The sequence below is a fragment of the Agelaius tricolor genome, unplaced genomic scaffold (assembly GCF_023055355.1).
Source record: "Agelaius tricolor isolate 1412-34295 unplaced genomic scaffold, bAgeTri1.0.p SCAF_18, whole genome shotgun sequence".
Lineage (NCBI taxonomy): Eukaryota > Metazoa > Chordata > Aves > Passeriformes > Icteridae > Agelaius > Agelaius tricolor.
Window position 1 is genome coordinate 466,412 of NW_027269278.1, and position 8,877 is coordinate 475,288.

Consider the following 8,877-nt stretch of genomic DNA (forward strand, 5'->3'; position numbering starts at 1 on the left):
AAACTGTAGAGGTCAGTAATCTAGAAATGTATTGAATTCTAGAAGTAAGAATTTAATTAGACTTCATGCACTGTTTTTTTTTTTCTAAGAGGATTTTTTTGGTCATTTTTGACCCAGTGTGTATTTATTACCTGCAACAGCTGTGGGAAGGATTGTCCCAGCTTAACTACATATTACCCAGTGAAATACCTTCCCTGTGCTCAATCTCCTGTCTCAGTAGGTTTCTTTGATGGCTTATTCCAGCTTTAAATATTTGGGTAACTTTTGTAGTCTAAGGCTTTCTTGTCTGCACTGAACATAAGAGAGTCAACACTGTGGCCAGGGATTGTGATAAAAAGGGACATACAGAAAGGGATAAGCCACTCTTGGGTGGCAGTTGGACTGATCTGTATGTATAACAATTGTTTCAGGCTTTTATAGCAGTTTGAAAGCAGATCAGTGATGGATACTTCTGTATGGAGAGGGTTTTGGAAGATCGGTAGATGAGCAAATGTGATTTTTGTGAAAGGATTGCTAGGCTAGATGTGTTTTCTCCATCTCATTCACACTCAGAAAGATTTGGTGCCATCTCCTTTTGACCTGACCCATGTAAAGGTGTGTGGTTTCACATGCCTTCAAGTGCTAGAGCTGCCAGAGAAACAGACTGTTAGATAACATGACATTTCCTAGCAGAGATGCTCCAGGTACTAGGAGTATGACTGACCTTTTTATTTAAATTTCTCCTTGTTTACCCCATGAGCACATACATACACTGCTGCTGCTAGTCCCTCTTGCATGTCCTCAGCCTGGGAGTTGGGAATTCCTAGATGTTTGGAAGGCAGAAGGCAGTGCTCTCTGCTGTCTGCATGCTATAAGCCATCCTGGTGGAAGGAAAAGGCTGCCTGAGGGGTTAGCACAGACCTTTCAGAACAACCTGAGGTACCCTGGAAGAGGCTATGCTTCAGCAGTCCTGGCCTATGCTCTATAGGGCACAGGCTGATCTTAGACCTGGATTTTAGGCTGTTGATTGCAACAGAGCAACTGTATTTCTTATTCAGCCTTCTAGGGAGTAAATATTTGGTTCAGATCACTTTGCAATTTGAACAGAGACCAGAATAAGGCATGAGGAAAGGGTAATAAAAGACTGAACTTCATTTTTAAATAATTCATATGTAACATAAGTTAATAGAAACAAGAGCAAAGACCTGAATGTAATGCAGTACAGACGCATTTTAAGCTATGCAAGCCAATGCACTTTGCATTGAGGTGCCAGAACCATGGGAACCCTGGAAATCCCTGTTGCCCTCACACACTGCACAGCACCTTCAGGGCAGCAACTGGGATGGGCCAAGTGTGGCTCACCAGGGAAAGCAGTGATTTGCCACTAGGGTGAGAAGGACATGGTGTCCAGAGACTTCCTTGGGGCTGGTGGCTGTGCTGGTTGCAGTGCTAGCTGGCCAGGCACTTTGTGGTGTCCTACAGCAGAGGGTAGTGTTACCTGTGTATGGAAATAGAGACTGCTTTAAAATGATGGCTCTATTCAGCCTGCTTACTTCAAGCTGACACAGAGTTGTTAACATTTATGGCAGATGTATATAGGCATCTTTACAGCTTTACTGAAAAGATTTTTTTCTGTGAAGGAGATACACAACCCATTAGTTCTTTAAATCTGTACCACAGTGCCAATATTTAGCTTGTAAAGTTTCTCAGGCTGCTATTTTCTGAGAGCATTCCTGTATAGTAGCTTCCTCTGGTAGCATTTTGTCTTAGTGCTTTATTTTTGGGTAGAATTTTATTTTTCTCAACTGCCACCCACGTGCATGAGAACAAATTTGCAGTATAACCTAATTTAGGACAACTGTGTAATTATTGTTCCCAGCTGCTCAGTACTCCTGGTAGGTGATTCTGGGATCTCCATCCTGGCATGAAGCTGTGGGCAGGAGCCTCCCATCCCACATGTGCCCCTGGTTCTGCAGCCTCTGGGTGGTGCTGCACACACAGAGGCCAGCTGATGCTGTGGTGCCCCAGATGATGCGCTGTTTGACTTGGCAGAGGAGCCTCTGTTGGCAGCTGGTTTTTGAGGAAACAAAAACTTCAGCCACCTAAAGGCTGAAGTTCTTGAGCCAAGGTGTGTGCCATGTCCCTTAGGCCTCCTGTATGCCTCTAGCATCAGACATATCTCTACTGGGCTAACCGGGTGTTGTGGTTTGACCCTGGCCGGAGGTCAGGCACCCACAAACGCTGCTCACTTGACCCCCTCTGAAGCTGGACAGAGGGGAATATATAGAATTAAAGGTTCATGAGTTAAGAACAGGGAGAGATTGCTCACTTAATTCCATCAAGGGCAAAACAGTCTCAATTTAGATATCTAAAGTAAATTGATATTACTAACAAAATCAGAGCAGGATAATGAGAAGCAAAACAAGCCACTAAAAACACCTTCCTTCCATCCTTCTCTCCTTCCAGCTGTAACTCCTAACCCAGCAGTAGATGGAGGCAGGAAATGGGGGTTATGGTAAGCCCATCACCCATAGCTTCTCACACTGCTCAGGGACAGAAGTCATTCCCCTGCTGTACCATGGGGTCCCTCCCACAGGAGACAGTTCTCTCTGAACTTCTCTGATGTGGCTTCATCTCATAATGAATAATAGTTTCCTCCGACCTGCTGCAACTTGAGTCCCTCCCATGGGTAGCAGTCCTCCCAAAACTTCTGTGGCGTGGGTCACTCTTCCACAGGGTGCAGTCCTCTAAGGACAGGCTGCTCCAGCCTGGGAGCAGGGGCCTCTCTTCATGGGTCTCCCACTGGATCACAGCCTCCTCCAGGCATCCACCCACTTTGGCATGGGTACCTCTCCATGGGCTGTGGGTTGATCTCTGCTTCTGTGGATCTCCATGGGCTGCAGGTGCACAGCTGCTTCACCATGGTCTTCACCACGGCCTGCAGAGGAATCTCAGCTCTAGCGCCTGGAGCACTTTCTCCTCCTCCTTCTCCACTGGCCTTGGTGTCCCCATATTGTTCTCCTCTGTTCTCCCCATGTTGTCTCTATGTTGCACTCTTCTGTGACTGTAAATTTACAACAGTGCCACAAACTTGGCTTTTCTTTCTTCTTAAATATATTATCACAGAGGTGTTACCACCACTAATAGGCACAGCCTTGGCCAGCAGCATGTCCATCTTTGGAGCTGCCAGAGATTGGCTCTACCAGACTTGGTGGAAGCTTCTAGTAACTTCTCACAGAAGCTACCTCTCTGCCCCCCCCCCCCCCCCCCCCCCACTACCAAAAAGAAAAGCCATGGAAAACAAATACACAGGGAAAAGTGGCATTGTCAAGGCAGGAATAAATAGTAAAACTGAAGGCCAGCTGTTTTAAAGTAATGTAAAAAGAAAGTCAAACCAACTTCATAGGTAGCTTTGAGAAAAGTAGTTCCACATGTTGAAATTCTCTAGATTTTTAAGGGTCTATTTATATTTGAAAGATGGATCTGTTGTGTCTTGTTCTGTGATTTTGAGCAGATGTTGTGACTTGGCCTGTGCTGAAGGACATGCAGACATGGGGCATGACTAGACTTTTCTTCCTGCTTTTGGTGTCTGAATATCACATAGTGGCAGTTAACTTGGGAACAGCTGGACTCAAACATCTTGAAGGCATGTTCCAACTGAAACTATTCTATGATGCTGTGAAAGATGACAGACTGAGTTCTTGATCTGATTGAGTGTGGCAAACCTTGTTTGGCAATTATTTGCCTTGATTTGTAATTTATTTTGAAAATTCTAAGTCATCCCTAAATGTGATTTTTCTGTATCCGACAGTGTGCTTGGAAGAAATATTGTCTAAGGGCTAAGAGAAAAAAAGAGTTTGTACAAATCCACTAATGATTTCAATGGGATGTTTTAATGCCACAAGACAGGCACCAGATCGGGAAAGGTGGAATATAAACTGAGAGTATCCCCCACTCTCATCTATAGGTTGCTTCAAAGTTGTGTGAGCACCTCTTTACACACATTTACATTGCCCAGTTTAGAGATGGCACTGATTTTTGTATTCAGAAATCGAGAACCGAATAAGAAGTTTCAGGTTAAAAACAAAAAAAATTCTGTTGGCAACTTCATGATCCTTCACCAAGGTTTCACCTAGCAAGCACTTGTAGTACTGAAAATCCTGTAGCCATTTGGGGTTTTTCTCTTCATACAAGTTGCAAGAGTGAGATTTTCAAATTGTATGTCAAAAGGCAGGACTGAGGAAATGATGACATATGGTTTAATTTGTTTGCATTTAAATGGTTTCATTATTTATGGTTATAGTTTCATTATTCAGTGTTTAAGATTTGAAAGTTATTTTAACTCTTTCTTTCCTTTTCATGTTGTTAGCTTTGAAATTGCAACATCACTTTTAAAACAATTTTTTTGCATGCAGTCTTGCATATTTTCTTCATATATTTTTATCTTGATAATGCCCCTCTTTTGCTTCATGTCTTATTTTAGATTTTGTTTTTTAATTTAAAAATTGAAACTAGCTTGATGCCAAATTTGGTGAGAATCATGTTCTGAACACCTTCTTTAAATATATTGTCTATCAACTTTAATTATACAGTTGCATATTTTTGTCTCTGTTTATGTGATTATTTTGTTTTAAACCTGAATTTAAACACTGCTGCTCAACGAATAAGAGAAATTGAGTAAAAACAAAACCAAAATGCAGATGAACTTGTAAACCTTGTTGAAGTAATTTTCTGTTTTGCAAGAGAGGCGCTTGGACTCTGCATACATGGAGTATGCCCATGACAGAGTAAAGGTGCAGATAGGTTTATATGACGTTGTTGTCATGTGGCTGTAAGCTCCCGGGGCTGCCAGTGATATGTCCCAGTGAGCTGCTGTACATCTCTGCCCTGCTGTCTTGACCCATTCTACCTCACTATAATGATGCCATTATGCTAAAATACAGTTGCTGGTTCTGTGGCCAGTTCTATGGAGTTTGATTTTGTTTTCTGAAGAGTACTTGGAAAAATTCATGACCATGCAAGTAATACCTGTAAAAAGTCTGTACCCATCATGTAATCTTTCAAAGCTAAATGTTTATTTTCCTAGAACAAATACTACCCTGTAGTATTGAAATTTTACCATGGGGAGCAGCTGAGCCTTCTCTGCATAAACCTTGGTTCCTCAGGCAATGAGCTATTCTGTTACAGCTGGAGACAGTGGTAGCTCTGGACCCCTTGGTAAGCACAGGCATCCAGGGGAGTATTGCAACCACAATCTCTCTGTGTGTTTCTAGAGCATAAAAAATTGTCTGAACAACAAAGTCTGTGTAAGATTGCTGGTGGATAATCATCAGTTCTCTTCTGCCAGAGCAACAGGGAGAAGACTGTCCTACTTGTGCAAGAAAGCAGAAAATGCTGAATTGGATTCAGATTTCTGCTGATTTGTGCCTGTACTTTGCTCCTTGGATGATTTGCTTATCATTTTCTGCATTTGTTTTATTTTTCACTCAGTTCTGAACAGTTTAGGCATGGTGCAAAAGAGGAATTTGTTGACTGAAAAGTGAGAAAACAGAATTCTCATCTGACAAGTTTTGAGCAAAGCTGGTAATTTTTGCCAGGAGAGATCAAAAAGTTCCTTTGAGAGGCTAAACAACCCACCTGCCCAGAGAAGGTCCTAGAAAAACATGCTTCTTCCCCAGGATGTCCCTGTCTGCTGTCCTAGATGACTCTCGTCTCTTCTTAATTGCAGCTGCCTGTGTCCTGTCATGTAGCTGCCAAGCAGGATACTGTTTTCTAATTAATTTCACACTTTACACTTCATGAATATATAATTTCTTCCATTTGGCTCTGTCACGATCCGCTCATATGAGCAGAGAGTCATGATGGTTTGTTTTACTGATCTCTGAGTGCAAAACACAACACAGAAAGGGGATTGCAGTATCAATCAAAACAAATGCACTTTTTATTAATGACCACAGCAAATGCAATAGAAGGATTAAGAGAGAGAAAAAAGAGAAAGAGAGAGAGAGAGGGAGAGAGAGAGAGGGAGATATAGCTACCAAACATAGAAATGAAGTCCTTTGGTCCAGTCAGTGGAGTTCATCTAGTCACATCAGGGAGATCTCAAAATCTCTGGTTAACTCAGGGGTTTTTATTATGATAAACCATCCTGGAGGGAACAGGTTAAGTCTATTGAAAATTGCCTAGGGGGGAAACAGATACAATAAAGAATAGATGTAACGGGTAGTCCATGTTCTCAGCAGTAGGTGAGAACCATTGTCTTCTTGGTCCAGTGGCCAAGCCTGTAGGCAAATATCTTGCTTTGGTCAGGTCGGCTCCCCCACACACCTCCTCCATGTTAGGGGTTTCAGTCTAAGTCCTTGGGAGGGGGCAGCTGCTCTGTACAGGGGGCTCATGTCTCCTTGAGAGAGAGGCTTCTTCCGTCTCCGTTCGTCACAGTGGTTGAAAAGCAGATTGAGGTGTCTTCCGTGGGGGGACCACCAAAGGTTACCCCAGAAAAGTCCAACCAGGCCAAGAGGTGGGGAAATTCACAAGCTATTGGAGCAGGAACCATGAAGCAGGTGCAAGCATTCAGGGCAAGTTGCCCCCCTTTACCAGGCTCAGTGTTCCATGGCAGCAAACACACCTGCAAACAATAGCTTGGCAAACCAGCAGGGTTCTCAGGATCTTGGTGAGCAACCATCTCAAGCAAGACCAGAATTCCAACCAGGATCTTTTCGATGGTCCCAGTTTCTGTCCTTTCACGATGCTCATGAGGCAGATGAGAGAAACTTCGGACAGAGACTTAAAGGCTCTAGCAGTTATCCTCTGTGGTTCTGCTGACCATAGTTGTGCTCCTTTCATAATGAAGAATAAAGAAATAAACTCAGAGATTGGGGAGGAGGAGTCATGCATTGCACAGTGAGAAGGCACAGTTGTGCCATCATCTATACATCATTTCCACAGCTTTCTCCAGTCTTGCATTCTTTCTATGAGGTTCTGCTTGTGATTCTGTTTGGCCAGGATACTGATGAAACACAGAATCTGTGTCAATAACTGGGTTCATTGAAATTCATTAACTTTTCAACTGACCATCCACCAATTTTTCCTGACTTTTATGTTAGGTCAGCAAATCCTTTTTTTGTCATGCAGAACTCATTAATTTCAGTGAAATTTTGTTTTGAAGTTTTGTATTCATTCACACTCATAAGATGAAGCAGAAAGTACAAAGTTGACACCAATTAAAACCACTACAAGTTCCTTTCTGCATAAAGTGTGTATGGTGATGTCCTCTGGCAGGCTCTGTCTTGGCAGCAAGGACAAATGTCTGCTCTTGCTGCAGTAACTCAGCTGTTTTTGAAAGGGTCACATCAATGTCCTCTTTGTGTGAACTTGATTATTCATATCCAAATTTCTGGTTTATGTTCATTTGAACCTAAATATATGACCTGAGTTTTCCAAAATTCATGTGTACAAGTGTAGTCTTGAAATTACAAACATGACAGTGAAGTGACTGCTGCCATGAGTCTGGAGAGCTGGACAGAGTGTGAGCTGTGGTGTCTGCTTGGTAAGTTAGAAATACGCTGAGGAAATCATGACCTGAGATGTTTAGAACTGCTTGAAGGGTTTTTAGGCCACATTCTATGGGCTTAGGAACCCACTGTGATCCTCCTGCTCGGCTTAGCCAAGAGGAGCTGGCTAATAAAGAGGGACAGGAATGATAGAACTAGCCTGGAAAATAAAAACTTTATTAATGAAAATAACAAATGTGGCACGGGTACAGAGGCTAGATTCCAAAGACCCCCTGGGCGGGGCAAACACAGCCAGGTATAGGGACGCGCGGTCCAATCAGAAAGGTGAACTCAGAACATGACCTTATAAGAAAATGCTCTTGACTAATGGTGAAGAAAAACTGGAAACTTGATCAAATATAGGAAGGTTCTAATAAATATAGGAAGGTTCTAATAGCATACTGGCTCCCAAGTACCCATGGCTCCCACTGTGACCTGACTTGTATACTGTCTGCCATTGTCTGTGGCCAAAGCCCTCTGTAAAAGCATCTGCAGTAAAGATCTCAGCAGGATGAGATTCCACATTTCCCTGTCTTTAGAAAAATATTTTGCAAAGATTTCTAAAAAACCCTTAACAGACAACTTACAAAACAAGGAAACAACATAAATACAAATACAACTAGAAAAATTAGTAACCCCGTTTTGAGCAAAGATAAAGCCCAAGCTGATACATTCTATTTTTTTTAACAGTCCTTTCAGCCAGTATTCATCACTTTCCACTTGTAGTTTTCTGACTCCCCTCTTTTAGAATTTGGATGTTCTTGTGTATGGAATTGCTGTGATCTGAGAGCTCATGCAGCACATGCCTTTGAAATCTTCACAACCATGTCCTTGTGTTAGCAGCAGGAAGTCAGTTGCAGCTGTATTTTGCAGGGTAGCATGTCTGATACTGTCCACATCTGTCAGTAGCTCACTCAGTGCCTGAGACATGGCATTGGTTTGCTTACTTAGCCAGCATCCTAGATTGCCTAACATTTTCAAAGCTTTTGCTGTAGCAACCCGAGGTGTCAATATTGAGGCTGTCATTCTTTTTCCTTTACTCCAAAAGTTAACTTTGTCTTTGCAATCTGATTTGAATTGATGGATAAATCTCTTACATCTGGCCTTTTTTTCACAGACTGGGGCAATCTCAGGTGCTAGTATGTTAGGTTGCACAGGGCAGGGGGGCGGGGTGAGGGGCAAGAAGACAAAGACACAACTCACCCCCAGATGTTCGTGTGGCAACAGACAGATTTATTTTCCACCCCCCCTCCCCTTCCCCCTTATAAAGGGCATTTTGAAAGACCTGGTCTGGATATTCTCGATGGTCTTAACTCCACATGACTTCGGGATCTGGCCAGTGCAATGC